The sequence below is a fragment of the Sycon ciliatum genome, chromosome 8 (genome assembly GCF_964019385.1).
Source record: "Sycon ciliatum chromosome 8, ocSycCili1.1, whole genome shotgun sequence".
NCBI classification, from domain to species: Eukaryota; Metazoa; Porifera; class Calcarea; order Leucosolenida; family Sycettidae; genus Sycon; species Sycon ciliatum.
In genome coordinates this window covers 4217517-4245390 of record NC_088650.1, presented here as the reverse complement: position 1 = coordinate 4245390, position 27874 = coordinate 4217517, and the positions used below count along the sequence as shown (strand labels likewise).

The 27874-nt window shown below is 48.7% G+C and overlaps 2 long non-coding RNA genes across 2 annotated transcripts; one reads left to right on the top strand and one right to left on the bottom strand.

The window, feature by feature from the left end:
* On the bottom strand, window positions 1-1921 carry LOC135822857 (uncharacterized). Its single transcript, XR_010554561.1, has 2 exons — window positions 1588-1921; window positions 1-1117 (listed from the first exon to the last, which is right to left on the bottom strand). It is a non-coding gene; the product is annotated as an uncharacterized LOC135822857 (long non-coding RNA).
* Window positions 1922-21996: 20075 nt separating this feature from the next.
* Window positions 21997-27173, top strand: LOC135823495 (uncharacterized). Its single transcript, XR_010554725.1, has 2 exons — window positions 21997-22364; window positions 26222-27173. It is a non-coding gene; the product is annotated as an uncharacterized LOC135823495 (long non-coding RNA).
* Window positions 27174-27874: the final 701 nt, after the last annotated feature.

Here is a 27874-nt window from a genome sequence, read left to right as displayed (position 1 = left end):
GGTCGTGATCAACATGTAGAACAAAGTATTTTTAGTTTCAGAGTCAAGACACAATATTACTACACGTTTGACTGTTCATTGAATCAGTTCTGCAGGGCAAGACCGAGTCAGGGTTGTAAGTATATGTTACGGAAGTATACGATGTAGTTATTTAAACTGCAGCATGTTATTTATCGTAAAGAAAAGAAGAACTTAGAAGTTGCGACTTCGGCGGTATTAGTCATGAAGAAAGAATGATGAAAGAAAAAAGGACCAAGAAACTACAAGTTACGCTATTATGTCCACTAATACCACCAGTTACTAAACAATCAGCTCATGCGATAACATTGCACGACACTGACCGACGGTACTGACGTTCTACAACTAACTGGCTAATAGCTCTAGCATATCTTGGATGCGCACTCCAACAGCCTTCCAACTTGGAAGGTTCTAAGTTATAGAAATAACATGAGGAGGAGAAGGCGAGCGCAACCAAGACAAGCACAAGCTGAAAGTCTCAGCTGTGAAGGACGTTGGCGGATGTTCATGCACGTCGTTGACGATACTGGCAAGACCACTGAAAAATGCGGTCAAACCACGATTCAAGGACGCAAAGCAACATAACACACAACTTGTGTGGCTCAAAGATGCGAAGATCAATAAATGGGGAAGCTATGCGAACAAGAATCATGCAAAACCGAGTGGTGTTCGTGGACATTATAGCGGAACTTGTAGTTTCTTGATCCTTTTTTTTCTATAAATTTATCCTTGGCTCGCCATCCGAGTGCAAGCATATTATTTCTACATCCGAATCAGTTATCGGGGTGCTCCATATTGCTCTGCTATGGCGGCCAAAAGGCTGCTCAGCCATGCCAGATCGTTGGACGAATGGCGCTTAATTTTCATTGCTGCAGCCATGGCGTGGCTGATGCTCTGGCGATCTGCTTCGCGGAATCGGCTGAGGCCAAGGTCATGTGGAGAGTCCGGTCCTTGAAGTCCACAGTCGAAGATAAACGAATACATCTGCTTGCCGTTAACACACGTGGATGAACGTCTAGTGCAAACGCATCTCAAATTCCCCCTCTGGCTGATCTCCAACACACCATCACAAGCGACGCTTTTCCAGTTGACTGGGTTGCTGCATACAGATCAGATGATAATGGATTCAACATCAAACAGTACTCCTATACTCCCGAGCCATTGGAAATAGTATTTACAGTGAGAACGAAGGCAAAGTCTCTGGTGATGCAAATCTCCACACAGTCTCAATTTCCGCCGACGTCCCACTCTTTTGAGTACATTTCAACAGATTCTTTACTTGCACAATGGCTTTGTCCTGAATAGTAAACCTCAACTCAAACACTCAAAATACGGACTCTTTGCTGCATACGTCATGTCATGTTAAACTGTCAACCAATTATATTTTTCTGCCAATGATGGCCCATCCCATCAGGGTGAAAACCGAAAAACTAATGGGTACAAAAAACGGATTGAGTAGATATGCAATGAGGTGCTGCAGGGAAGTGATGAGAAGAGTGCGGAAACTAAAAGTGTGTACAATGCATGTGTGGAGATGGTTGTGTCCCATCTTCTACTAGTATGACTTACCAGACGTTAGGGCAGCCCACCGCTGGGCACCCCATTTCTAGCAACTGATACCGCTCAACGCCGGCCATTCTGTGCGCGAGGAAGAACTGAAGCGGACACGATCAATTGCTTACGGAGTGGTTGATAACTGACTGACTACTGCAGACTGATCTTCAGAGACTTCTCAACGCACGGCGTTCAGTCTAGTTTGCGCTCTTCAGCAGACAGGGTATGCCTTTATGTAGGAGGACAGGTTTGATATTGAAACATGATCACATCTACCGCTCGTACAACACCATTATCACAATTACAGCAGTCAAGGCCGGTCAGACAGGGTATTCTCCCAGGTAGCACAGGGTCGGTGTTGAAACATGATAACTTCTACATCTCGGAAATCACCATTATAACCAGTACAGTAGCCAAGACCGGTCAGGCTTACCGTAGACAGCTGAGGACATCGCATTTCCGTTTAGATCTTCTGCCTATTATGTCGCATTTACATGCATAACATGTGAAGGTTTCGGCAGGCAGAATAGTACTGACACATTCATTGAATATCATTGCCAGAACTTGCCTGGCTGTCTTCCAGAACGTGCGTGCCTGGCGGCTGTCTGCCTGTCAATGTTTTCCCTGCTTGCGTGCTGAGCGCATGGAACTGCCTGCCTCGGAGAATCCTCGCATGGCAGCCATACAAGGACGGGATGCTGCAGTTCAAGAAGATGGTCCACCATCACCTGCTGACCAGCAACTGGATGCAAGCAACCGACGCCTTGTAAATCTGCTACTTGAATTTTGCTGAACCACACGCTCTCATGTACTCTCTCTTTCCCAATATGCCCCCCCCCCCCCCGCCCTCCCTTTCCGCTTCTCCTGTGTTTTCTCTTTCCTTCATACTTCCATTTATCTGGTGCGTACAGAGCGTGAAGATGCCGAGACCAGTTGGTCGATGGACGCCTGGCCCCCACCACCAAGGCTGGTGCATGTTCCCATTACGTGCACCACATGGCGTTTAGAAAGAAAAAATTGTCACCAAGTGATTGTCACATTCATTGCTCTCTAAACCAGCTACATGTACTTGGCACATACCAAAAGCGATGGTGCAACATAGTACCGAGTCCGTGACCCTCAATCACCAGTCCAGTAACGTTACGTGTATGCATGCAGAATGAATGAAAGTTGGTGGTGGTGGTGACGGTGGGGGTTGTGGAACTCTACTACTACCACAACTGAAAGAGGTAAAGTAAAAAAGTAAATTATCGTATCCGTTCCCGAAGGGAACTCACGACGGCCGCTAACACCCGATAAACCCTAGCGGCAGATGCAGCGCCTAACGGTGGGGGTGAGTGGGCAAGTCTCACAACCACTGGCACAAGTGCCGAAAACGACCCCATTAGCTGCATTCATGTACCCCTTGTGCCTGGCCACAAGTTCCCAGTTGACTGTGGGTAGCAGCACGGCTGGAAAAACCGCTCCCAGGCAGGACTTGAACTTGAACTGAGAGAGGTGATGGCGTAAAAGGATTATTATCCTTTTACGCATCAGTGAGACGAAACTAATGCCATCAGAGTAGAGTGGAGCAATAACAGAGGAAAACGTGGAGATATTGTTATGTACTCTTGAGCTGGAAGAAAACGAAGAAGAAATCAAACAGAAATCGCCTGCTGATAGCGCTATCCTACACGTGTACAGAAAACGTGTTTTCCACCCTCCCTGCAACTTCATGACCGTACATGCACACAAAGTGTCTGAAGTGACTGTGTACATGGATATGTGTTGTGGGATGTCAGGCTCGTCACTGTGAATGAGAAAACGCTTCAGGTTGGGCAGAGTAGTTCAGCCTCCAGCGTCTACTTGAACCGTTCCGCCCATCAGTCCCAGCAAATCCTACTCTCTTCACATTATCGAGTGTTTTCACTTTGCAATGGAATATTCTAATGGATACGGGTATAAAGACAAATTGAACTTCCAGAAAAACCATGAATCAATAGTGTTTTCTTCATGTATGTGCTAACAATAAAGTCGATACAGTGCGTGGACAGAGTCCAATGTGGCTCGCTCCAATATGTCCTGTGCGGAGGCGTGTAATCATGCCAGAATATGAGAATGGATGCGTTTATGAACATATAGATGACATGGTTATGCCTAAAGATTGTCAATTATGACATACAAGTGCATGATGATAATTGCCCAAGCCAAAAAAAGAGAAGAGAAAAAACACTAATAAAAAAACATGAAGTTCTGCTTCTATGTGCTCTCTTTTTCCTTTTCTTTTCGCCTTCTTTTTTCCTTTTTTTGCTGGCCGTGGCTGGCTATAAAACCCTGCAATCGCCATGCAAATTGTCATTGGCTGCCCCAGCCATGTATTGCTTGGAATAAAACTAAAACTACCAAGGAGTCAATGTTTGAGCGCTGGGCTGCATGCAAAAATGTCCCATCTCGTACAAGGATGGCAACACCACCATAACCTCGGAACTGCGCCCTTTGGTTCGCTGGTATTGGCCTATCCCGACAGAAGCACGTATAACCGGGTACACTGAGCATATGTATCTGTAACCCGAACGCCTGCAAAAGAAGTGCCATGCTATCCTGCCCGTAGTTCCCCAGCCACTCCATACAATTTTGCGCAAGTGCCATCTTCTGTCTGGGTAGCAGTAAATATGTACATTTCCTCGCTCAACTGGTATGATCTCATGGACACACCAGATGTCGACGACGCATTAGCCAGATTCTCCTCTTCCTTGAATGATGCATTTTCCCACTACTTGTCGCCTTATCGGAAAATCTCTTCCTCCACCCGGCGATCTGTATCTAGGAAATATCCTCCGTGGGTTAATCGAGATTTAGTACTTGCCATTAAGTTGAAGTACGAACTCTACAGCCGATATAGGAAGTTCCCAACCCCAGCTAACCAGTCTGCCTTCAATATTCAGCGTAACAGAGTACGAAACTTATCTCGATCTCTTCACCGTGACTATTTGGCATCTATACAGGCCAGCATTGCGTCAGGTAACCTTAACATGTACCAGTTTGTTCGTTCTCAGCGGAATCGTCAGCAGGATAGTGGCCTTCCACACCTCATTGATGAAGACGGTCATCCAGTTTCTGGCAGTTTCGACAAGGCTACAGTCCTCAACCAGCAGTTCGCCTCGGTTGTTGTGCCGGATGATCCGTCGCTATCACTTCCAGCTCTTCGTGCCCACAGCCAACTTCATGAAACATTTGTTCAGGTCATCACCAAGTCTTGTGAAGTGTACGATGGAGACGGTTGGCAGTTTTGGAGCTCCTGCTCCGGCCTCCTTTTCTTTTAGGATTGAGAAGGACTGGTCTGCAGACCACTTGTTTTACGCCAAGGCGCTCAAGCAGAGTGAGGTAGATATATGTCAGGTCTGCCAGGTGGACCTTCAGGGCAAGCCTGGACATTGCGTTGTTACAGTGAAGAGTTCTGCTGAGCGGGAAAAGATACTGGACGCAGGAATCCGGATTTCCGGTAAGGCCTCGGTCACACTACGGCAGTTTGAAGCTGGACGCAGCGTCAAGCCGCAGCACTTGACGGAGACGTGGGGTCACACAGTGTTTTTTTTTTTTTGCAGCTCATGACTGCCGCGGCTTGACGCATTTGTCTACGTCACAAAACCACCAGGAAAACTCAATGACGACACGGATTCCCACGAAAACCGGCCTTTTGCTTATTATACAAAAAAATTGTCGGACAAAGTTTTCGAATTTTTCATTGATTTTTGATTACAAGAAGACGAAAGGTACTACATGTAGCTCCACGCGTGCACGATCGTTGTTGTTTCTTTCCGAATTTGAAGCCATTTTCAGTTGTAGTGTCATTGATCAGGCAAGAAAAGTCCGCATCTCAGCTGTGTTTCTCCTGACTTCGTCATACTGGTTGTCCTTTTTGGGGCTCTTGACGACAACACAACACTCACAAGTCAACAGGCTCCAGTTGGCCGATGACCCACTCAAACAACTGGTCCTTTCTCGACATCATTTTCTTCTCAGAAAACGCCTCGCTCTTCCGCCAGGTTCGGAGCAGAGCAGCCTCGGCCTCGTAGGTCCACGGACTCATCTCGAACAAAAAGAGGGAGCAAAACAAACCTTGAACAGACGAATGTCGAATAACTGCTCAACTCAAGCAAAGACAAAAGTCTTGAAACTAATTTTACTTGAAAGACACTGTTTTTTCGCCAAGCGTCACTCCCACCAGCGGCAACGCAGCCGATTTCCCCACGTGAGACGCAGCAGCGTCTGACGCTCAAACTTCCCGCGTTGCGTCAGTTGCCATGGAAAAGCTCATGATTCTGACGCTGACGCAGCATTTTTGCCGTAGTGTGACCGAGCAGGTGCTCTGCGATATTTCCGGGGTGGACTTAACCCATCTGCATGTGTTTGGGTGCCCTGTCGGGCTTCAAAACAGTAAATTGTGTGCTGCGCTGGGCCAATTCGGCCGAATTGTTCGGTCGCCTCAACAGAAAAAGTATTGTTTGAGGGATTGGAAATAAGTACTGGCACCCGTGTTCTCAGCCTGGTCCTCCGATCACCAGTTCCATCTACGGTTACCGTAGGTCAGTTGAAACTTCGAGTATGGCACCGTGGCCAACAGCAAACAATTTGGCGCTGCAACAACAGTGGCCACGAGGCTAAAGCATGTCCCAACCGTGGGGAACAGTCTACAGCTAGCTAGCTTCCCGGCTTCCACAAGCACAGCACCGCAACACAACCGGTACGAGTACCAACCCTCCCAGGGTCAGTACGGCCACTAATACGGGTACGGTGACTAGCCAGCCCGCAGAAGCCACTGTAGAGCCAGCTGCCGTCAGTGTGGAGACAGGTGCAGCTAGCAACACAGGGCTGAACACTGCCTCAAACACTTTTGAATGGGGCCAGCACTGGCACAACTGATACCAGTAACCATGTGCCGGCTTTCAGCCAACCTGGAGACAAAGAAAAGAGCAGCGGGACAACCACCTCTCCTGATGAAGAAGGCTTCAGACTCGCAGCAGGCAAACACACCTTCTCCGCCAATGTCCTATTGGAGCGCACTGAACCACCTGCCTCTGCCTTGAACGACCAGCAAATTGCGTGGGCTGAGGAGTATTCAAACCGTGAGCCCAAGAAGCTGGCAGAGAGAGTTGAAGCTGCCGAAGCTGCCAGCAGCTCCTGACTGAGTAAGTACTCGTAGAAAACTGTCCACATTCTATGAACCCAGCCCATCTATTACCCTATCTGTATATACCGTTTTCTTCTGTAAATTATCTCCTCCTGAACACTCATGCCGCTGAACCCTCTTGCCAAATCCTTTCCCCCTAGGAATCCTGCCACTCCGCATGCACAGTCACCTTCAGTACACCTACGCAGACCGCTGCGCCTCTCAAGATCAGCACCCTAAACATATGTAGCCAACGGCACAAGCGTGCAGAAGTAGCTGCCCTCATCCACGACCGCAGCTACGATGTGTTGGGTATCTTGGAGACGTGGCTGAGTCCCGAAATTGCAGACGGAGAACTTAGTATCCATGGTTACAATCTACACCGTAATGAGAGGCACGGCAGGATGGGTGGTGGGGTCTGCTTTTATTACCACCAAGACCTTCCTATTCGAGCCCGTCCTGACCTTCATTCCGACAAGATCGAATCTACTTGGTTGGAAATAAAAGGTCCACTTGACTGCCACTTGATTGGTTGTATCTACCGTCCCCCCTGGGAATCAGTATCTTACTGGACAAACCTAGAAGCGGTGATCCTGCGTGCCAAGCTGCAATTGGCCTCCATTACAATGGTTGGTGACTTCAACGTCAACATGGACCCAAAACAGCCTAGTCCCCAGCATCACTATCTCAGTGACCTCTGTGCCGCGTATGGCCTCAAGAACATCGTTAGAGAACCCACTCGTGAAACTCCCCGCTGTCCGAATGGTACTATAATTGATCTCATTCTGGCTGACCCTACCCATGCAACTGTAGCTACTGTCGTACCTCTTGATATCAGTGATCACAGTGCCGTGGAGTGCAATATCCAGGTCGATGCTCCCCGGACTACACGGCAGGCCTCAAGGCACATGCGAAGAATCCATAAGATACACAGTACCACGTTCCGTCATGATATCTGTGAGGCCAACCTCCATGACCTTTCTGACTTCAATGATGTAAATATCATGTGGAGAGAATGGCATGCCAAGTTTATGCACGTTATGGATAAGCATGCCCCCTTTGCAACTCAAAGCCTCCCAGACAGTCCACACAACGGTGGGTAGACGCAGAACTACACAGGCTAATGCAGCGAAAACGTCGCTTTCATAAACGTTGGAGACAGGACAAAACGAATGGAAATCTTTACACTGAGTTCAAACGAGCACGTAGCATTGCTCGGAACGCTTCTCGGCAAAAGAAAAATGCGTACTTCGCCACCCAGTGCAAAGAGATTGCTGGCAACCCAAGAAAGTCCTGGGAAATTCTCAATGCCGTGACAGGGCGCTCACGGTGCCGTCAAGATCCGTGCTGCAATGTCCATGAGATCAGCAACACGTTCCACTCTATTGTTACAGACACAAACCGACCCGACCATCTCGGCGTTCCGTGTGGCCCCAACGGGCCTGTCTCCCTAACCGAGTTCTTCCCTGTAACTCCATTGGACGTTCAACGTCTCCTTCAGCAGGTAGATGCTCGCAAAGCTACGGGAAGTGACGGCATACCGGATTCGCTATTGCGGCAGTGCTCCGATTTATTGACATACTCTTTAGCAGTACTGTTTTACACTTTCCTCCGCACTGGCACGGTTCCTTTGGCGTTCAAGCTGGCGACCTTTGTACCGCTTTACATGACCGGGGACCCATCAGTCCCCACCAATTATCGCCCTGTTTCCCTCCTTCCAGTTGTCTCAAAGCTGTTGGAGAGAGTGGTGCAGCGTCAGCTAGTTCGCCATCTAGACTTGAGTAATGCCCTACCTGATTCTCAGTTTGCTTTCAGGAAGAAGTGCTCCACTGAGAGGTCCCTCTGTGTTTTCACGGACAGCTTGCAGAAGGCGAAGGACAGTGGTCTGGTAACAGGGCTGTGCCTCCTCGACATGTCCAAGGCTTTTGACAAAGTCCGGCATGGTATCCTCATCCAAGACCTTTTTGACGTTGGTATCTCTGGTGTCGCCCTGTAGTGGTTCGCGAATTACCTGACAGATCGCAGGCAGCAAGTTACAGTCGCTTCGGCCACAAATCGTGCTCTTGACTGCACCTGTGGTGTGCCCCAAGGCTCCGTCTTGGGGCCTGTTCTCTTTAACGTCTACACCCGTGATGTGAAATCGGTCTCATCGCCAATACCCAGCGTGCAATTCGAAGACGACATTGCCTTGTATGATTCAAAAGCTTCCGCTGGGGAAGTCTCCGAATCCGTATTTTCAGCTGTCACTGATCTCGCCATATGGCTTAAGTCACGCGGCCTAATTTTAAATGCCTCCAAAAGCCAGGTGATGACTATCTCACCGCAACATGCCGGGCCTGAGGTCTCTATCGTGTTCTGCAATACCTCTCTACCGATAGTGAAGTCTGCGCGGTATCTTGGTGTCTTTCTTGACAACCACCTGAGTTGGGATGTACACGTCAGCGCCATAGTGACCAAAGTTGCCAGGAAGATTGGCGCCTTAGTAGTAGTAGTAGTAGTAGTAGTAGTAGTAGTAGTAGTAGTAGTAGTAGTAGTAGTAGTAGTAGTAGTAGTAGTAGTAGTAGTAGTAGTAGTAGTAGTAGTAGTAGTAGTAGTAGTAGTAGTAGTAGTAGTAGTAGTAGTAGTAGTAGTAGTAGTAGTAGTAGTAGTAGTAGTAGTAGTAGTAGTAGTAGTAGTAGTAGTAGTAGTAGTAGTAGTAGTAGTAGTAGTAGTAGTAGTAGTAGTAGTAGTAGTAGTAGTAGTAGTAGTAGTAGTAGTAGTAGTAGTAGTAGTAGTAGTAGTAGTAGTAGTAGTAGTAGTAGTAGTAGTAGTAGTAGTAGTAGTAGTAGTAGTAGTAGTAGTAGTAGTAGTAGTAGTAGTAGTAGTAGTAGTAGTAGTAGTAGTAGTAGTAGTAGTAGTAGTAGTAGTAGTAGTAGTAGTAGTAGTAGTAGTAGTAGTAGTAGTAGTAGTGGTAGTTGCGAGTTGCGCTGGTGGAGGACGGTTGGTGATTTAGGAGCTCTGGCTGATGAGGAAGCTTGGTGAATATTCTGGAGGACTGTTCATGGTACGTTGCTTTTTATTATTCGCTTTGTTGGGTTGTGTTGTGTTCCTTGCTGTTAGCTCTTTTGATTTGAAGTTTCCCACCTGTTTGAGGGACTGTTGCAGTGATAGCACCTTTTGCCTGGCACTCTGCATGCGCTGCTGGGCTAACCTTTTTCTTTCGGGTGTTCACATCCTCACTTTCTGGGTAGCATTCTATTGCATTCACAACCTCTCCCGTAAGTTCATTTTGGTATGCACCTCGGGCGCAGCACCAGTGCCGTGTTTTCTTCACCTCGTTGGCTTAGTGTTTCCCCGTCGCACCTTTGCATTGCTCTGGTGTTGTTTTTTCTACATCAGTTATCAACTGGCAATTGTTACCGATTCTAGCAATTTTGCATTATCACCCGCTGCATTTGCACCTCCAGCTTCCTTATGCCACAGTAGTATGGCTAAATGTTGCACATGCGGTCCTTCTGGGACATGCAAATCATGTGTTTGTGTCAAGAACAGTAGAAAATGTACGAACTGTGCGCCAAGGGCGAAGTTGAGGTGCAGGAATCTATCAGCCGCAACCTGTGGCATGACTTCCGCCAGCCAGCCAATTGCTCCACCAATTAGCTCCAGTACGCAACGCAACACCGACCCTCCAGCTAGTTGCCCTGAACTGTCGACCGCAGCAACAGGGACAACGAGAGAGCCCCGGTCGTTTGATGTGGCCAACACCAGTGCTGAATCAAGCGTTCTTATCAGTGGGACATCGCCTGAACAGTCATTATTGCCAGGAGGAGATACAACATTGCTCTTGGCCGGTCTGGACGATTCTCAGCATAGTTTCGACGAAAACATATGGAACAGTCCGGCGGATGACATACAAGCTTGCTTCCAAGACGTATACAACGAATGTGTGCAGTGGGAGAGGAATCTGGTAATGATTCCGTATGGTTCAGCCGGGTCTTCGTTTGTGAATGAATTGGCCCGCTTAATATCAGCGTTTGCCGCTGACTCGCCACTTCGTCCCATCTCTTGGACAGCGGTAACGGTTGCGTGCCAGCTACTATTACAGCGACCTCACCCGGAGTCCCGGGCTGCTGAGAATGCAACCCACATCACGCGACGTATGAAATCGTGGTCATGTGGCAGGCTTGAGGACATCCTGGACGAAGCCAGGTGTATTCAAGCGCACCTACCCGCTGGGAAGCGTCGCCAGAAACTGCCTGATACAGTGAACGATACAACCTTCAGTCGACGAGTATTCGCAGGGAAGGTTCACTCTGCAGCGAGGATGGTAGGTGATGACTCACCTGGCTCAGTGCTCGGGATGGAGGACTCGGCCGGTGGTGACAAGACTGTGCGTGAGGTACTGCATGACAAGCACCCGTCTCCCTCACCGGCGGTTCCTGGCTCATTGGTGGCGCCGACCGACTCACAGCGGGTGAACCCAATACTCTTCGAGCGCATCACGCCAAGCCTCATCAAGTTTGTGAGCAGGTCCATGAAGGGCGCCGCTGGTCCGTCCGGACTAGACTCGGAGGCCTGGACCAGGATGCTAACGTGCTTCGGCCCAGCTTCCAACCGACTTTGCACTGCATTGGCGGATTCGGCACGCGTATTGTGTACTGCGAATATCGAGCCGAGTTTCATGGAGGCATTCACTGCCGCTCGCCTGATCCCCCTTGATAAATCCCCAGGTGTTAGACCCATAGCTGTTGGGGAGGTGTTTAGGAGGATTATAGGGCGAGCGATAATGAAGGTGATCGAAAGCGACGTCAGAGCTGCGACTGCCCCGCGCCAACTTTGCGTTGGCATGCCAGCTGCTTGCGAGGCTGCCGTTCAGGCAATGGCAGGGGTTTTTGGTCTTCCTGAAACCGAAGCCGTGCTGCTAATAGATGCATCTAATGCATTCAATTCTCTAAATAGGAATGCTGCCCTGCACAATGTTCCCGCTCTCTGTCCTGCTTTAGGTCAGGTGTTCAAGAACACGTATGGCGCGCCATGCCGCCTCTTCGTAGCGGGTGGGGGCGAACTTCTTTCCCGTGAGGGGACGTGCCAGGGTGACCCCCTTGCGATGGCCATTTACGCTGTTGCTGTTATGCCTCTCATAAACAAACTTTCACACGAATGTCCAAACACCACCCAGCTGTGGTACGCTGATGATGATTCCGCTGCTGGCACCCTTCAAGCCGCATCCCTTTACTGGTCTAAGTTATTGCAGCTGGGACCCGACTATGGGTACCACCCCAATCCGGAGAAGACAGTTCTTCTCGTGAAGCCATCTCTCGAGCACGCAGCGCAGGAATTATTCGCTGGGACTGGGGTGAGAATTGTTACGGATGGTTGCATTTATCTTGGTGGCGCCCTTGGGTCTGAGAGATTCCTGCACACATTTGTATCGGGCAAGGTTGATAAGTGGGTTCGCCAAGTCGAGCACCTTTCCGAACTCGCCACTACTCAGCCACATGCTGCATATACTGTGCTTGTGCGCAGCATTATTTCGCGCTGGCGTTATTGCCTTCGGGCCGTAAATTGCTCTCCCGACCTATTTACTAGATTGGATGATGCAATCAATAATTCCCTGCTGCCTGCCATTGCTGGTGTGTCTCTAAGCAGTGACGATCCCCTTCGTCAGCTTATGGGACTTCCATGCCGCCGTGGCGGGCTAGGCATCCCCCCAGTTGCACCATTATGTGAGGGTGAGTATTCGCAGTGTACCGAAGCCGTGCGCCCAATAATTGAGGCAGCCGTGCCACAGCTTGCTGCCGATAGCACGCGAACGGCTGCGAGCCGGCCAGATGCAGCTGAGGAGTTGGCCGAGGTCGAATTGGCGGATGAGGAATCGTCCGGAGAGGCAGTGGAGCGGAACTCAGTAACTAACATCAACAACGTGGAAGCTATGCCGCTGAATTCTGGGTCGGTGGATATTGTCTCTGCTGACCGGGAGCGCGGTGATGTTCGTTCTCTGGATGGAGGTGATGCGTCAGAGATTTGGCTCTCACTGCGTCCGCCGCGTCACACAGTCAACAATGAAACCTCTGATGAGTCTCTCACCTCATCATGGCTTCCGCACCGGCCACCGTCAGCTTCAATGGAAATTCCGTCACGCGATGCTAGCGTTAGCGAGGCTGTGATGGAGACTCGCCAGCGTTTAAGAGAGGGCAAGAAGAAGAGAGAAGCTAGGGACATAGAGATCCTGGCCACAGTACATGATCACCTGACGCCAGACCAGCGATTCTTGGTGGAGATAGCTGGTGAGAAGGGCGTGTCCTCCTGGCTGACTGTTGAACCAAGGACCGCCCATGGCACAACACTTAACAAATCAGATTTTCGAGATGCTGTGGCGCTTCGGTACGGTCTACCGCTTGATGGTCTTCCAACGAACTGTGTATGCGGAGCTAACTTGTCGACTGACCATGCCATGGTGTGCCCTTGTGGTGGCTATCCCACCGCAAGGCATAATGAGATACGTGATCTCATCGCTGAGCTACTCAGAAGTGTAAGTCCCGATGTGGCAATCGAGCCCAACCTTCTCCCATTTGGTGGTGAGACATTGGCATGGTCAACATCTAACCGATCCCAGGAAGCGCGGCTTGACGTCAGGGCTCGTGGCTTTTGGACGCGGCAGCAGGAGGCCTTCTTCGATATCCGGGTAACGCATCCCAGGGCCACCTTGCTGTCTCGTGAAAAAGCCATGAGCCAATTGGAGCGCAATGAGCGGGAAAAAAAGCGGCATTACGCAGAGCGAGTGAATCAGATCGATCGGGGCACATTCACCCCTCTGGTATTTGCGACCAACGGCATGATAGGGAAGGAGTGTTCCGTGTTTTTGAAGGCATTGGTTGGCCGTATTCTAGAGAAAAATGCTGATTTGGTGTATTCTGTTGTTGTCAATCATTTGCGATGCCGTTTGTCATTCTGCCTACTTCGCTGGTGTATCACCTGTTTACGTGGCTCTAGGTCCTCCTATCGCTCTAAGCGCTCGGCGAGCTTTGTGAATGACTGCCGTGTGCTCTCTAGGGCATAGTTTTTCTTTGTCATCATCTCGTATAATGTCAAAATGTGATCTAAAGTTTGTTTTCCGGTGTCCTGAAGTTTTTTCTTCTGTATGAATCTCGGTTTCAATTCTGGCGGTGTTCAAGCAGTTCTGGTTTGGATGTTTTTCTTTCCTTTTCCTTCCCCTTTTTCATGTATAAACATTGCTGTTGCCATTAATATTTGTTATCTTTCTATTTTGTTACAATTTTGCTGTTCGCCTTTTGAATTCATTGCCCTCCTTGCATTCACATCTTCATTGCTTTGTGCTTTCAATAAAAACACATTTCAGTAGTAGTAGTAGTAGTAGTAGTAGTAGTAGTAGTAGTAGTAGTAGTAGTAGTAGTAGTAGTAGTAGTAGTAGTAGTAGTAGTAGTAGTAGTAGTAGTAGTAGTAGTAGTAGTAGTAGTAGTAGTAGTAGTAGTAGTAGTAGTAGTAGTAGTAGTAGTAGTAGTAGTAGTGAATGCCAGTGACTTCCGTGATGCACTTGCTCTACGGTATGGTCTGCAGCTCCCTGGGCTACCGTCCACTTGTGTCTGTGGTGATGCCTCCACGATGGACCATTTGCTAACCTGCCCCGCCGGCGGGTATCCATCTGCCCGGCACGATAATGTGCGTGACATCCTGGCGGAGACGCTCTCCGAAGCTGTTCGCGATGTCGAGACAGAGCCACGTCTCCGGCCGCTGTCTGGCGAGGATCTGCCCTATGCGACGGCTAACCGGACTGATGAGGCTCGGCTGGACATTCGTGCCCGGGGCTTCTGGACAAGGCAGCAAGACGCTTATTTTGATGTTAGGGTAACCCACCCTAAGGCGTCTGTGCTGTCTGGTCCGGAAGTCCTTAACCAACTCAGGGCCCATGAACGGCAAAAGAAGCAGCAGTACGGTGCCAGGGTCACTGAAGTCGAGAGAGGCTCTTTCACCCCTCTTGTGTTCGCCACGAATGGGATGGCGGGGCCGGAGTGCTCACGATTCCTGGCGACACTTGCCGGTCGGCTCGCGGAGCGCAATAAAGACATCCGGTATTCAAGCATCGTCAGTGCATTGCGTGTTCGGCTGGCATTCTGCCTCGTACGGTGGGCAATAACCTGCTTTCGCGGTTGCCGATCATCCTACCAGCGTCGCGTCCGCTCGTCGCTGTTGGTGCAGTGTCGACAGGCTGCCGGCTGAGATTCAGTGTCCATGCGTCAATCTGGACAATATAACAATAGCTGAAAGACCTTAACAATTGATTACTTCTCTTGACATACTAGTGCATTCTCTCTTTCTTTCTCTCTTTCGTTCTTACTCACTCTTTTCCATCACTTGTGTGCTTACCATGGTATTTTTTTGCCCGTAAAAGTGGTTTGGTCAGTAGTAGTAGTAGTAGTAGTAGTAGTAGTAGTAGTAGTAGTAGTAGTAGAAGTAGTAGTAGTAGTATTATTTGACTAGGGGAGTCCCAACAGGCATGGCCTTGTTACAGGGAACCCTAGGTGAATCTTTGTGAGGTGAGCAAAAGTACCAGCAGATTGTGCCTGACGACAGTTTGGAGGAAGAGTGTTCCACCGACCTGCCGCCAGAAAAGAAACTGAGCGCAGTCCATACCCAATATGTACATTAGGTAATACTAAGGCAGCTGTATCCTGGCCACGAGTACGAGCATTTGTGTGCGGGCCAACTGAACGCAGGAGAAACAGTGACTGAAGGAGGGGGCTAGCAATTGATGACAAGCAGCGATAGACCAAAACGTATAGTTTCAAATTAACTCTTTGCTCAAACGAATACAGATGACACCGTTGTAAAACTAATGCAGTTGGGGTCATTCTATCTAAACCAAAGGCCTTCTTCATCGCAATATGACTGACCGTTACAAGCCTGTTATATAGGGTAGTTTTCAAACAGTGCACATACGCATTACTTGCATATTCTAGAGTAGACTGTATAATTGACAAGAAGAAAGTTCTCCGAGCTGTAGCTGATAAATTGCGACGGCCATGAGCAAAACAGGCTAGTTTAGCGAAGACCACTGAACACACCTTTTCTACTTGTGGGCGGAACGTTAGATGCTCATCGATTAGTATACCGAGGTATTTCACCGTAGAGACAGGGGAAATGACAATACCTTTACAGGTCAGGTACAGGGCTGGGCTCAGTGCAGGCAGGGCAGGACGCCGTATCAACATGAACTGTGTTTTAGTGGGGTTGAGCAGAAGGCCTTTCCCATCAAGGTATTGCTCTAGCAATCGCATACTATCCTGCAACCCCACCCCCTTCTTGTGGCGAGCCCATCGATGCCTCTCCCGCAGCTTTTTTTTTTTTTTTTTTTTTTTTTTACTACAAAGCACTGGCCAGCAACACAAAAGGGGATGTAGAAAAAAGTGGACAAGCGAACTTTGACAACACAGAGGAGCGTGGCATGCGTGCCGATGAGGTAGGTCAACCTCCCCCGACCTAGTGGTCTCGGGTTCAACAGTTGGTCTACGCATCAGGAAGGGGAGATGGACAGAGAAAGGGAGAATGAGCATGAGGAGCTTCCCAGGAGAGGAAGAGTGAGAGAGAGAGAGAGAGAGAGAGAGAGAGAGAGAGAGAGAGAGAGACAGAAAATGATAATAATAGAGACAACCGGTTATTCTCAGTGCTGGTGGACTTCAGTGGCCCATAGCCAATTGGTCTGGCGGAGGTGATGGTAGGCCTTGGTCTTGAATGTCGGCAATTTCTTGAGAGTTGGGCGTTCGGCGAGGATTGGGGCAGGCAGTGTGTTCCAGCTCTCCAGGACAAAGTATGGGAAGGAGCGGCGGATGAACTCTGGACTGGAGGCTGGCAGAGGAGTTGCGAGTTGGAAAGAGTGGCCACCGAGGGACTGGCGTTGCCGGCGCGTCCGGGGTGCAGCGTTAACTCTTGCTGGGGGAGGTACCATGTTGGTAAGCAGAGCTGGACCTGGTATGCATTGCAGCTTATACAGGTAGCACAGCCCGTAAACATGCCTTCGGATTGCCAGGCTGGGGAGCAATGAGGGGCCAATAACCTTCATGGCTCGACGCTGGACCAGGTCCAGCTGATGGAGGTGACAATGTGCCGCACTTGCCCAGACGAGAGGGGCGTACTCCATTATAGGCCGTACAAATCCTTTGTACACAGTTAGGCGCCCTGCACTGTCCAGGATCCGAGATGCCTTTCGGAGCAGGCCGAGTCGCTGGTTGGCTCTAACGGCAAGGGAACGGATGTGGGCCCGGAAGGAGAGAGTACTGTCAAATAACACTCCTAGCAGCTTGAGCTGAGGGCTCTCAGGCACCTGCATGCCATCAAATGTGAGCTGTGGGACATCCAGGGATGGTCTGTGGCGGTCAAGGAGTATTGCCTGAGATTTTGATGGCTCGAACTTTATCTTCCATTGGGCACCCCAAGTCTGCAGGCGGTCAATAGATGCTTGGAGGCTATTGCAAGCAGCAGCGATGGTATCTGGGTTTCTGATTAGGGCATAGAGTGTTGTATCGTCCGCGTAGACAGCTAGACTGGAGCCTGGGGCTAAACACTGTTCTGCATCGTTTACATATAACAGGAAAAGAGTGGGACCTAGGAGGCTACCCTGGGGCACTCCAGCCTTGATCGGGAACAGTGGGGAGGACTGACCGCCAACAACTACAGTCAGTTTTCGGTCATGGAGATACGACCTTAGCCAAGCCAGGAGTTGGCCGTGGATGCCACATTGCTGTGCCTTCGCAAGGACACCTGGGTGGGAAACCTTGTCGAATGCCCCGGCAATATCAACTGCCAGGGCATGCACAAGACCGCCGCCAGCCAGGGTAGTGGCCCAGGAATGCTGGAGAGCCGTCAGTAGGTCACTTGTGCCCAGTCCACGTCGGAAGCCAAACTGGGACGAGGAGAAGAGCTGATGGGTTTCCAGGTGGTTCACAAGCTGCCGATTGATGATACCTTCCATGATCTTAGAGATGATCGTCAGGAGAGATATAGGCCGGTAGTTCTTCATCATGGATTTGGGTCCTTTCTTGTGCACTGGAACGACACGGGCAATTTTCCATGATTGGGGCTGGACTCCATTTGCAAAACACAGGCGAAACAATCTAGCCAGCGGATGTGCTAGTTCAGCTGCACACTCCTTGAGTACTCGTCCTGGGATCTCATCTGGACCAGTGGATTTGGATGTGTTGAGACGCTTCAGGCACTGTTGGACTTCAGAGACGCGGAAGCGGACGCGCTGCAGGCCCGGAGTGGTAGTGCAGGGTGTTGCTGGTAACTCAGCATTGTCGATGTCATTATCCCCAAGGCTACATTTTTCAGCAAAGAATCTAGCAAGGCACTCGCTCTTGGCTTTCGATGTACTGTGCTCGTGCCCGTCAGCATCAGTGAGTGTTGGCACGTCTGTAGTCCTACCCAGACCGGCGGCGCGCTTGACATTCCTCCACCAGTCCTTGTCTCTCATGGAACCACGTGTGAGACGCTCTCGGACTGTCTGCTCTTCAGCTTGTTGTGCACGATGTTGGGTTGTAATAGATTGAGTGACAGTTGTCATGAACGACTGCTTCAGGCATTCGCTGGGCCCCTGGTGACGCCAGGCCTTCCACGCTTTCTCTTTGGCACGTTGAGCCTCAGTGCATTCTGGTGTCCACCAGCTCGGATCGGACGGCCTTGTTTCCAGCATCTTGTGGGGAATAAACTGCAGCATCCCAGACACGATGTGCCTAGTAACAAGGCTGCATGCTTCCTCTGGGTCCTCCGGAAACTCAGCTGCCCAGGCAATGCGACGGTAGTGGGCACGCAGTCTGTTCCAGTCGGCTTGGCCATATCGCCACACACGTCTCCGTGTGCTGGGCTCATTTTCAAGCGGGGCTTGAGCGAGCACAGCGTGGACAACACAATGGTCTGACCTTCCTATCGGCGGCGAGATACCGGTGGTCACAGTACCAGTGAAGTCAGAGAGCACTAAGTCCAGGGTGTTGAGACCTCGAGTTGGTTCTTGGACATGCTGCATGAGGCTGTGGGCAGCGCTTAGTTCCTCCATGTACTCCCCTGCACGGGTGGTCTTAGAGCTGCCGAGCCAAGCCGTGTTGTGGACATTGAAGTCTCCGACCAGCATGGTGTGGGTGCCGTGTTTTCTGACGCTATCCAGGATGCCATCGAGGTGCTCAAGTGTTGAGATATCAGTGTCTGAGGCGGATCCTGGCCTGTATACAGCACCCAGCACTATCTTACCATGATGGGCAGACTGCACTGTGAGCCAAGTTACTTCGTGAACAGATGAGTCGTACTGATCTAGATGATGGTACGCCAATGGGCTGCGTATCCAGATTGCTATGCCACCACCATGTTCAGTCCTGTCACGCCGGAGTGGGCCGGAGTACCCTGGGATGGCTGACTCGTGAAGGGAGAATTTCTCTGCGGTGATCTTGGTTTCAGTAACAACAGCGATATCAGCTTTGGAGGATACAAGCGCGTGTTGAAACTCTCCAAATTTGGACATGATTCCACCAGCATTTGTAAGGAGGATTTTCATTGTTGCTTGCTTGCAGTATCTGCGCTGCTGCTTTTGTTGTTGCTTGCAGTATCTGCGCTGTTGCTTTTGTTGTTGCTTGCAGTATCTGCGCTGCTGCTTTTGTTGCTACCTGCGCTTTGCAGTGGATTGGGCAGGGATGGGGATGTCTCTGGCGTGTCAGTTGGTGGGCAGCTCGCGCAAGATATATGTTAAGGCTATTGTCATGCCGAATATGATATATGGTGCCTGCTGTTTCTCCACAGCCCTCCGCGTGAACCAACTTCAGCTTCTGCAAGCCATGCAAAACCGGGCGATCCGATGCATTGATGGCAGCCCGCCATATTCCGCGATGCAGCCCCTCCTGGCTGCCAACTCGATTTACGGCGTCACTGAACTTTTTAAACAAAAGCTCCTGATCTTCATCTGGCGGTGTCTAAATGACTCCACAAGCCTTGCTCTAGCCCAGCTTCTAAAACCAGCAGCATGCAGCGGCAGAAGTACGCGCCATCAGCATGCCAATGGTCTGCTCAGCCAGCCAGCTCGCAGTCGGTGTGGCCAAACGAGATTCGCCACCGCAGGAGCATTGCTGTGGAACAGTTTGCCTAGAGAGGTGCGCATCGTATCCTAAATGCAAGATTTTAAGCTAGCCTGTCTTCCTTATGTATGCCTGGAATAGGTTGTGTTTCGTCAGGTTTTGACATGTTTCTTTTCTTCTCAGTATTCTCGCTCGCATAGTACTCCACTTCTATGATAATATTGCCTATGCTGTTGCTCATTAGGATTTTGGCAAATTCTATCCTTCGCTTTCATATAACTGGGCCAGGAACCCGTTTGAACTTGAGAAGTAAAATAAAATCAATCAATCAATCAATCAATCACCGCAACTGTGGATGTTAGAAAGGCTATCGCCCGACTAAAGTCTCGCCGCAGTCCTAGCTTGGACACTATTACGAATGATGTCCTGAAGAAACTTGCCCCGTCGATATCGTACCCCCTCTGCCGTATTTTAATGATTGTGTCCTTTTCGACGGGTAAATTTCCAGCAGCATGGAAACTCGCGAAGGTTGTTCCGGTTTTGAAAATTATTTTTCGGAAACCCTCTCTTTTCCCCTCTACTGATCTATATAGTTTGGCCTCCACCAGCCCCATCTCTATCCTGTCGCAGAGCCATCATGCGTTCTGGTCCATCGTATTGAACTGAACATTGTCCCTAAACATCTCACCAAGTATAATTGGTTTACTTTCGCACGGGACACTCGCAATGGCACAGTGCTTCCCAGAGCTTTGTCAACTATGTTTACCAAATCTCCTATCTTCTCTGTATACTCGTATTGGCTCAAGCTGCCCATGGAAATGAAGACAATATCCAATATTAGACAGTTCATAGACCATGTTGAATGTCATGCCACGTTGTAGGCTCGCTCGCCTCTTTTGCTAGCCTATCTCGCCGCTCTCCACCATGGTCAACATAATGTTAGGATCGGGAGATCTCACGCAACAGCCACGGTCACAACAGGACGAGGATCAAATAGTTCAAGTCAACAGCAGTTGGAAAGAGAGTCTCAGAGGTTCGATTGAAAGACTGCGAGAAAATGTCCCAGCCAGAGCTTATCAAGGGCCTGGGTAGCTATGGAAATAGATGTGCTAAAGCGCGAATCCAGCTACCCAGGCCAACGGAAGAAAAGGTTAGAAAAGGGAACAAGGGCAAGGACGCCCCTCCCCTCCCCCTGTGCCTACTCCTCCCCAGTTTTGGTGCACTGAAGTGTCGCTGAAGCCGAGACCTCAGGTCGGCGGAGATGCTCCAGTTTCACCACCACAGTTGCGTCTGCAACCACCTCTATCATGCAGTATTCTGTTCTCGAGGTTCGTGGTTTCCAGGTTCGTGGTTTCCAGGTTCGTGGTTTCTCGTACAAAAAATATTAAAAAAAGAGAGTAAAGGTGAGTACGAGTCTGTGAAGGTGAGTGCGCGCCTGTAAATGTGAGTACGAGCCTGTAAGGCTGTGTTTACATGAAGCGTTTCAACCCGGGTTGAGTTCGACCCTGGTCAGATTTCAACCCGCCATGTGCACAATGTGAATGGCGCGTTTACATGACGCATTGCGCTTGACCCGGGTTGAAATTTCGCCCCGGGTTGATTTCAACCCTCCCCCCAAGGGGGAAATCAACCCGGGTCAAGAAAATCGTACAAACGTACTTCTGTGCGTATCTCGCGCCAGGTTTGAACAGCACTGCAGATGCAAATTTCGCGCGAACGGATTCACGTGACCATACAGGACTGTAGAAGTGGACTTTTGGTGGCATATCAGTATTTGACCCGGGTCAACTGTCTTCATGTAAACGCTCACCTCTTTTGTCTATCGTACAGACTTTCAACCCGGCCTGAACTCGACCCGGGTTGAAATTTCTCATGTAAACACAGCCTAAAGGTGAGTTCGCGCCTGTAAAGCCTAAGGTGAGTACGAGAGCGAAGGTGAGTGCGCGCCTGAAAAGGTGAGTACGAGCCTGTAAAGGTGAGTTCGCGCCGGGCTGGTCGACAGGCGACAGGCGGGCCAGCCCGCCTGCAACGGGATCTCGGGGTTGTACACAAATCCACACAAAACCTGTGGTGCGTTTACATGAGGTATATTATGTATCAGATTGCAACGACCAGGAGGCTCTTAGTAGTGGCTGCAAATGACCGATATCCGTCACTTGCAGCTCTGCATCAGAGAGCTGTAGCTGGCCTGAAGAGTTGTAAAATTACTCCTTCGTAGCCGGGCGAGTCAGAGCGAGGGCGATTCACGGCTTGGTCAAAAAACTGTCGGCCTGGAACGTAAACGTCGATCTGCCGACACAGTTCACCTGGTTCACACGCCTGACCTGGCATGCTGCCTTGCGTGAAAGGAACATTTTTCGGAAAGCAAGCTTCTTCTCCAAAATTCGAAATTTCCTTCCAAAAATGCCGTCGTCCTTGACCTCGAAGCTGAATGTTGTTAGGATAGAAAATTAGCGAAGATGTAGCCGACCCATTCTGGCAAGTCGTGTGCCCTCTGGATATGCAGTTGTTCGCCATGGTCAACAATCTTCTTCTCCTTCGTTCGTACTTTCACTTTCCTGACCACGAATACAAGCGGTACCCATGCTCAGGTTAGTGTTTATTTGTCTGTCTATGCACATACATGTAATACAATGTACTGTTCGTGCTCCAGTCACTGGCCGATCATGGAAATAGAGGAAGCAGCCAGCTTTCTTTGAATTCTCGTGCTTTCAACAAAAATATGTACACACTTTCCTTGGCTCCTGATCCTCTTTCCCACCGCCACCATGCATGCACAATCGAGCTTGCTTTAATGCCCTGCATGCAGTGCAGAATGCTCCCACCACCGCAACTGTCACCGCCTCCACCACTACCAGCACCACCACCAGCACCACCAGCACCACCAGCACCACCACCACCACCACCACCACCACCACCACCACCATCACCGTGACCACCACCACCACCACCATCACCGTGACCACCACTATAGAAGCATTGTCGTGCACGGCACGTCTGCAAGAGAAAATAATAGTATGCCAGTGCTGTAATGCCCTGCAGTGCAGTATGCTCCCGCCACCACCACCACCACCACCACTATGGAAGCATTGTCACGCACTGTACATCGATCCACAAGAGAAAATATGCCAGTGACTTACTAGCACCTCCATGCTGCATGCGGACCTGGACACAGCACTGTTCCCTCTGCAGGAAAGGGGGCGGGGGTGTATTTCATTGTCCCTGCCTGAAGTAATAATGACTACATGACATGATGTCCAGCTAACTTTGCCAGTAACGAACGACCCTTGATCGGGCATGAGAAAAGTGTTGCTATTTGGGAGTTGTCGTCATTCACGGGTTGAAAATATACGGCTATATTGTTACTAGGTCTGAAGATAGTCTCACTATCCGTGGGTTGTTATACCCGTGGTTGACTGCAGATACGTTTGGATTATTCTATGAGTATGTGAAGGGTATACGTTAAATATTTTCCCGAGGAAATTATGGGGAATGCAGTACATGTATAGAATGGTGCAATCCATTTACCAAGACTCCTTCCAATACTCCTTCCAATATTCACTCTTGGCGCGACCCATGTGAACTGAGCGGGGTGTATCGTTGAATATACACCTCTCAGAACGTCTACTGATTGGCTGAAATCGCCCAAATCATACCGTGCCATGGATCAATGCATGTCAGGGAGTTTAGCACCCAAGGAAACAACACGAGATCATGATACCCAAAATGATGTACTGTAAAAGCGGAAATTTTCATTGGTGTTTTATTTTCGGTAGCTTCGGTGCCGACAATTTTTACCGAAAAAATGCACCGAAATTTTTCGGTACTACATATACTTAGTAGTACTAGCACCCTTACCTGGAAAGCGGGTATTACCGAAAATTTCCCTCCACCGAACCGCCGATTTTGGAGAATTCCGAAAATATTACACCACCAAAAATGTCTGCTTTTACAGTACACAGATTGGATCCATGGAGATTCTACATGATCCGTGGTTTATGCAACTCGGGATCGCGGACTTTACCCACTGGCCCCAAGCATGGGTCAGTCAAGCGATGCTATATGCGAGCATGTATGTATCGCACTTGCCCCTAAGGCAGTAAGGGCAACTGTCACTGGCAGCCCGGGGTTGAACCCACATTAATTTTTGCAATTTTCTATGGTGACACGAAAAGCTTCACGCACTGGGTGGTCATTCTCTATTCATGTATACCACTCTCCCAATAGTGCATAGAGCTCTCTTTTGAGCTTCCCAGCTGGCCCTCGTTATGATTTAGGCTGAAAGTCTACCGTGCCGTCTCCCTTATGCTATGACTCCATAATGCATATGTACAGAAGAAAAAATCCAGGGGCTCCGTTGATGAACTATCATTCTGTTTTGTCAAGTGGGCATTTTTGATTATTGTGAATGGCGTGTAGTGCCATAGTACAGTTCCTTTTGCTACGTAACATTTGCACAAGTCACGTTTCAGCAATTGAACTAGGAAGATCTATGTCTCTGATCTTGTCATTTGGCCCGGCTGGTGCTGTGCATTAACAACCATTGTCAGGCACCTTCGAAAGACCAACAGCGATGAGTTCATGACCCAAGCATTATTTGGGCCGTTAAGTTGACTAAACGGGAGTGTAGCAAGCTTTGATCGGTGTACTTCCTTCCGTACGTGGTGAAATGTTGTCCGAGCTGAATAGATTCTATCTCCTGCGGTTTAGTACAATAGTTTCACACCTAATACTGTAGATTCGACGTCTCCAAGAAAAATCTCCATGGAGACTGGAAACTATAGCAGATCATAAATGATGCAGCTGCTCAGCTGATTCCCTAGCTCGTGTCTAGGTTCATGTAATTTGGTCAACGTGTTGTGGCAGACTCCATGTGCAAAGCTGCATACTCTTGGGGTTATTGATTCTTGCTGATAATTCCTCACTAGTTTGAGGGAAAGAGATAATTCCATTAACGTTATTGCATAGATATGAACATCATAATAATTGAATGTTGGCAAGACCCAACAAGGTGTCCCTAATGACTTACATCAGATCTTCACAAAATGCACATACTGTAAGACATGTATATATATAACGAGGAAGCAAATCTAACGTTTTAACGGATGACATTTCTTCGTTATAATAGATCCGTTGAGGCCGTACTGCTTCATATATGCTGTGTGTGTATATGGCAAAATACTGCAAGATTGTTAACATATCTTCTCATTAACCTATGAATTTTGGACAATCGTTAAATTTGCGACTCGTTATAATAACATGTCTTTCAGTACATCTTGAAAAGCCGTATTTTGGTTTCACATACACGTCTCATTTCTATCACAGAGATCAGCAGCCATGGGCCATTGTTGGCAATACTGGTAGGAGTCGCCCGAGGCTTAGCCAATAATTTCCGTTCTATACCCAATATACATACCCGAACTGGGCACAAATCTATCCCATTCCTTGGTGCTGACCCCTTTGATGCGCCCCCGAATCCCTTAGCATTATTAGTACCTCCAATTCATTTCGTCATCAGCTCACCGCATGCTCAGTACTGTGTTGTAAAGTATGCAAATTTTCGACGCTTTTAAATTGCAGCCTCCCCAGGGCAAAAACACATCTCGGCCACATTGGAATTTCAGCCTGTACTGCTGATGCCTGTATGCACTGTCACATTGAACCTTGCAAAACAAATTTTAGGCTGCAAATGCCCAGTAAATAAAAGGGGAGAAGGCACTGAACGAAGTGTCAACCTACGAATACAACCTCAGTGCAACAACGTGCTCTTTCTCTTTCTGCTTGTGCAAGCCGAAAGAGCACGTTGTTGCACTGAGGTTGTATTCGTAGGTTGACAGTTCGTTCAGTGCCTTCTCACCTTTGGTTACGTAATCTTGTTACCTTTTGCGTTTCCTCTAGTAAATAAAAGGGGGGTTGTCAAATGACAACCGCTCTATTCAGTTGCTATTCACTCCTGGCGCATGCGCTGGACGAAAAATTCTTTTATTAGTGATGTCGAAAAAGTATGCGGTTTTCAGTTGACAAACCCCCTTTTATTTACAGTTGCGTGATGTCCACCACTTTCCGAATTAAAAATGCACAGGCCGATAATAGCCGAAAATAAAATATGCGCCGAATATGCAGTACCTTGCGCACTCTGTTAGAAGACATTAGGGCTACTGGGAATGAATGCCCAAGTAAAATGATGAAGTACAGTAATACAATACTATAGGGAGTGCATTTGGCATGAATACACCAAGCCAACTCTCCTATACAAACAGTATAGTGTTGCTGCCAAAAATATGATTAGCTAAAGTTGCCTTTTTGCATTATTATGGTTGAACTTTTTTTTCCTGTAGCCTCGTTCCCATGCTGTGGATTTAATCACGAAATTTGTTAGCAAGACGAAGAGGTTTTATGGGAGCTTACTATTATTCTACCTGCACTTGCTTTTATCTTTTTTGTGCAGGACTCTGAGAAGCTGGAAGGACCCCACAAACCTCAAGCATTGAGGATACAACTTTTAACCAAGCACCAGGCAACATGATGTGCATGTATCACGTTCGCTGTGATTGCATCGTTTCAGGGTACACTGACAACATACTAGTACTAGTAACTAGTCCTTGATTAGCAGCAGTGGCCTGAATTATTGCCTGGCCGCTATTCATATAATCCTTTGGTGCTTACTCATCGCCTTGTTCTGTCTCTAAAATGGCGTATGGGTGTTCCGAGGCTTGAAATATTTGCTCAAGCCGCGCATTGGCATTGGTGTATGTCGGTAAATGCCAGCCACTGCTGCCTAGCTCAACATGTTTTGTATGATGTAGAATGCGCTCTGTGTATCTACAATCGAGTGACCTGCTTGTGTGGGCTAACTGTAACTACACCAACAGTTGCACTAGTATGTGCACTGTGCAGGCACAGTGTATCATACTCAGTCTTGTCACTTCTTCTCCCACGTTTACTGTATTGTTTAATTCACTGTACACATCTTGCCCAGCTCCTCTAAGGCCACACAGAATTAGTTTGTTGTTTTGGGCCACTACACTCAGCTGATGTAAGGTTGGTCTGCTTCCCTCTTCCTTCTCTTCGACGTGTCCAGCCAATCATTCATGTCAAGCTTTGCATAACTTAGATCACTGTATATACAGTCACCTGGCTGGAAACGTCCATGGCTGCAAAAACACATCTTTCTTGAGGGACCCCATTTTATAGAGTGGACGACATTCACTTTCCTGATAGACTCACCTCAGATGTTGGTATTGAACCCATCCCTGATTTGTACATGCACCACTTTTTTGGCAACTCCGAACAGTGAGAATGTCTGCTGTGGATAGTTCTCATGCTTTAAACTCATTCTTAAATTGAATGTAAACAAGTACGGTATAATACCACCAAAATGTAGTTCATTACAAGTCGTCGATTATGATCCTTTGTTGAGACGAAAGCTTCGGGACCTGGGAGTACTTGTGACATACCCATGTCATACTCTCCCAGGTTCTGAAGCTGTTTGCTGTGTGCCAGGGGTTATGGCGATCGAGTGCATGTATGTTCGGATAAGGGCGTGGGAAAACGCTCATCTAAAACATACTCATTTCCTCATGCATACTTTCATTTCTCATTCTTTTTGGCACACACTCCAGCTCCTCGAAATTATCATGGGATGCATGTTGATGATAGCCTGCTACCATGCAGCCTGAGCAGTTCGGACAATCAATCATTCGGATAATCGGCATTCTATATTACTACAGTTGTAGTACTGAAGTAGCTGTATTTCATGTACAGAACTACAGTAAAGTCAGGCGCCGAAGAACGTGTTGCCCAAGAATGTCCAGCCTGAAATGCTAAGAACGCCACCGCCTAAAGTTTAAAAGAATGGCGGTGTTGGTTTTCCGGCAGCTTTCGGGATACATAATTATGATCCTAACATGATTGTTTCTAAGAACATGCTACAAGAGCGCAGCCGGATGGCTGAAAAAATAAGAACACCCAAGGCTAACCTCTTGGACACAACGTTCTTGGACGCTTGACTCTACTGTAGTATGGAAGAACGCTCTTCGGCAGGGATGTTACATGTTAGAAATCATGCGTACAAGATGCCTATTTAAGTCTGCTCTTCTTT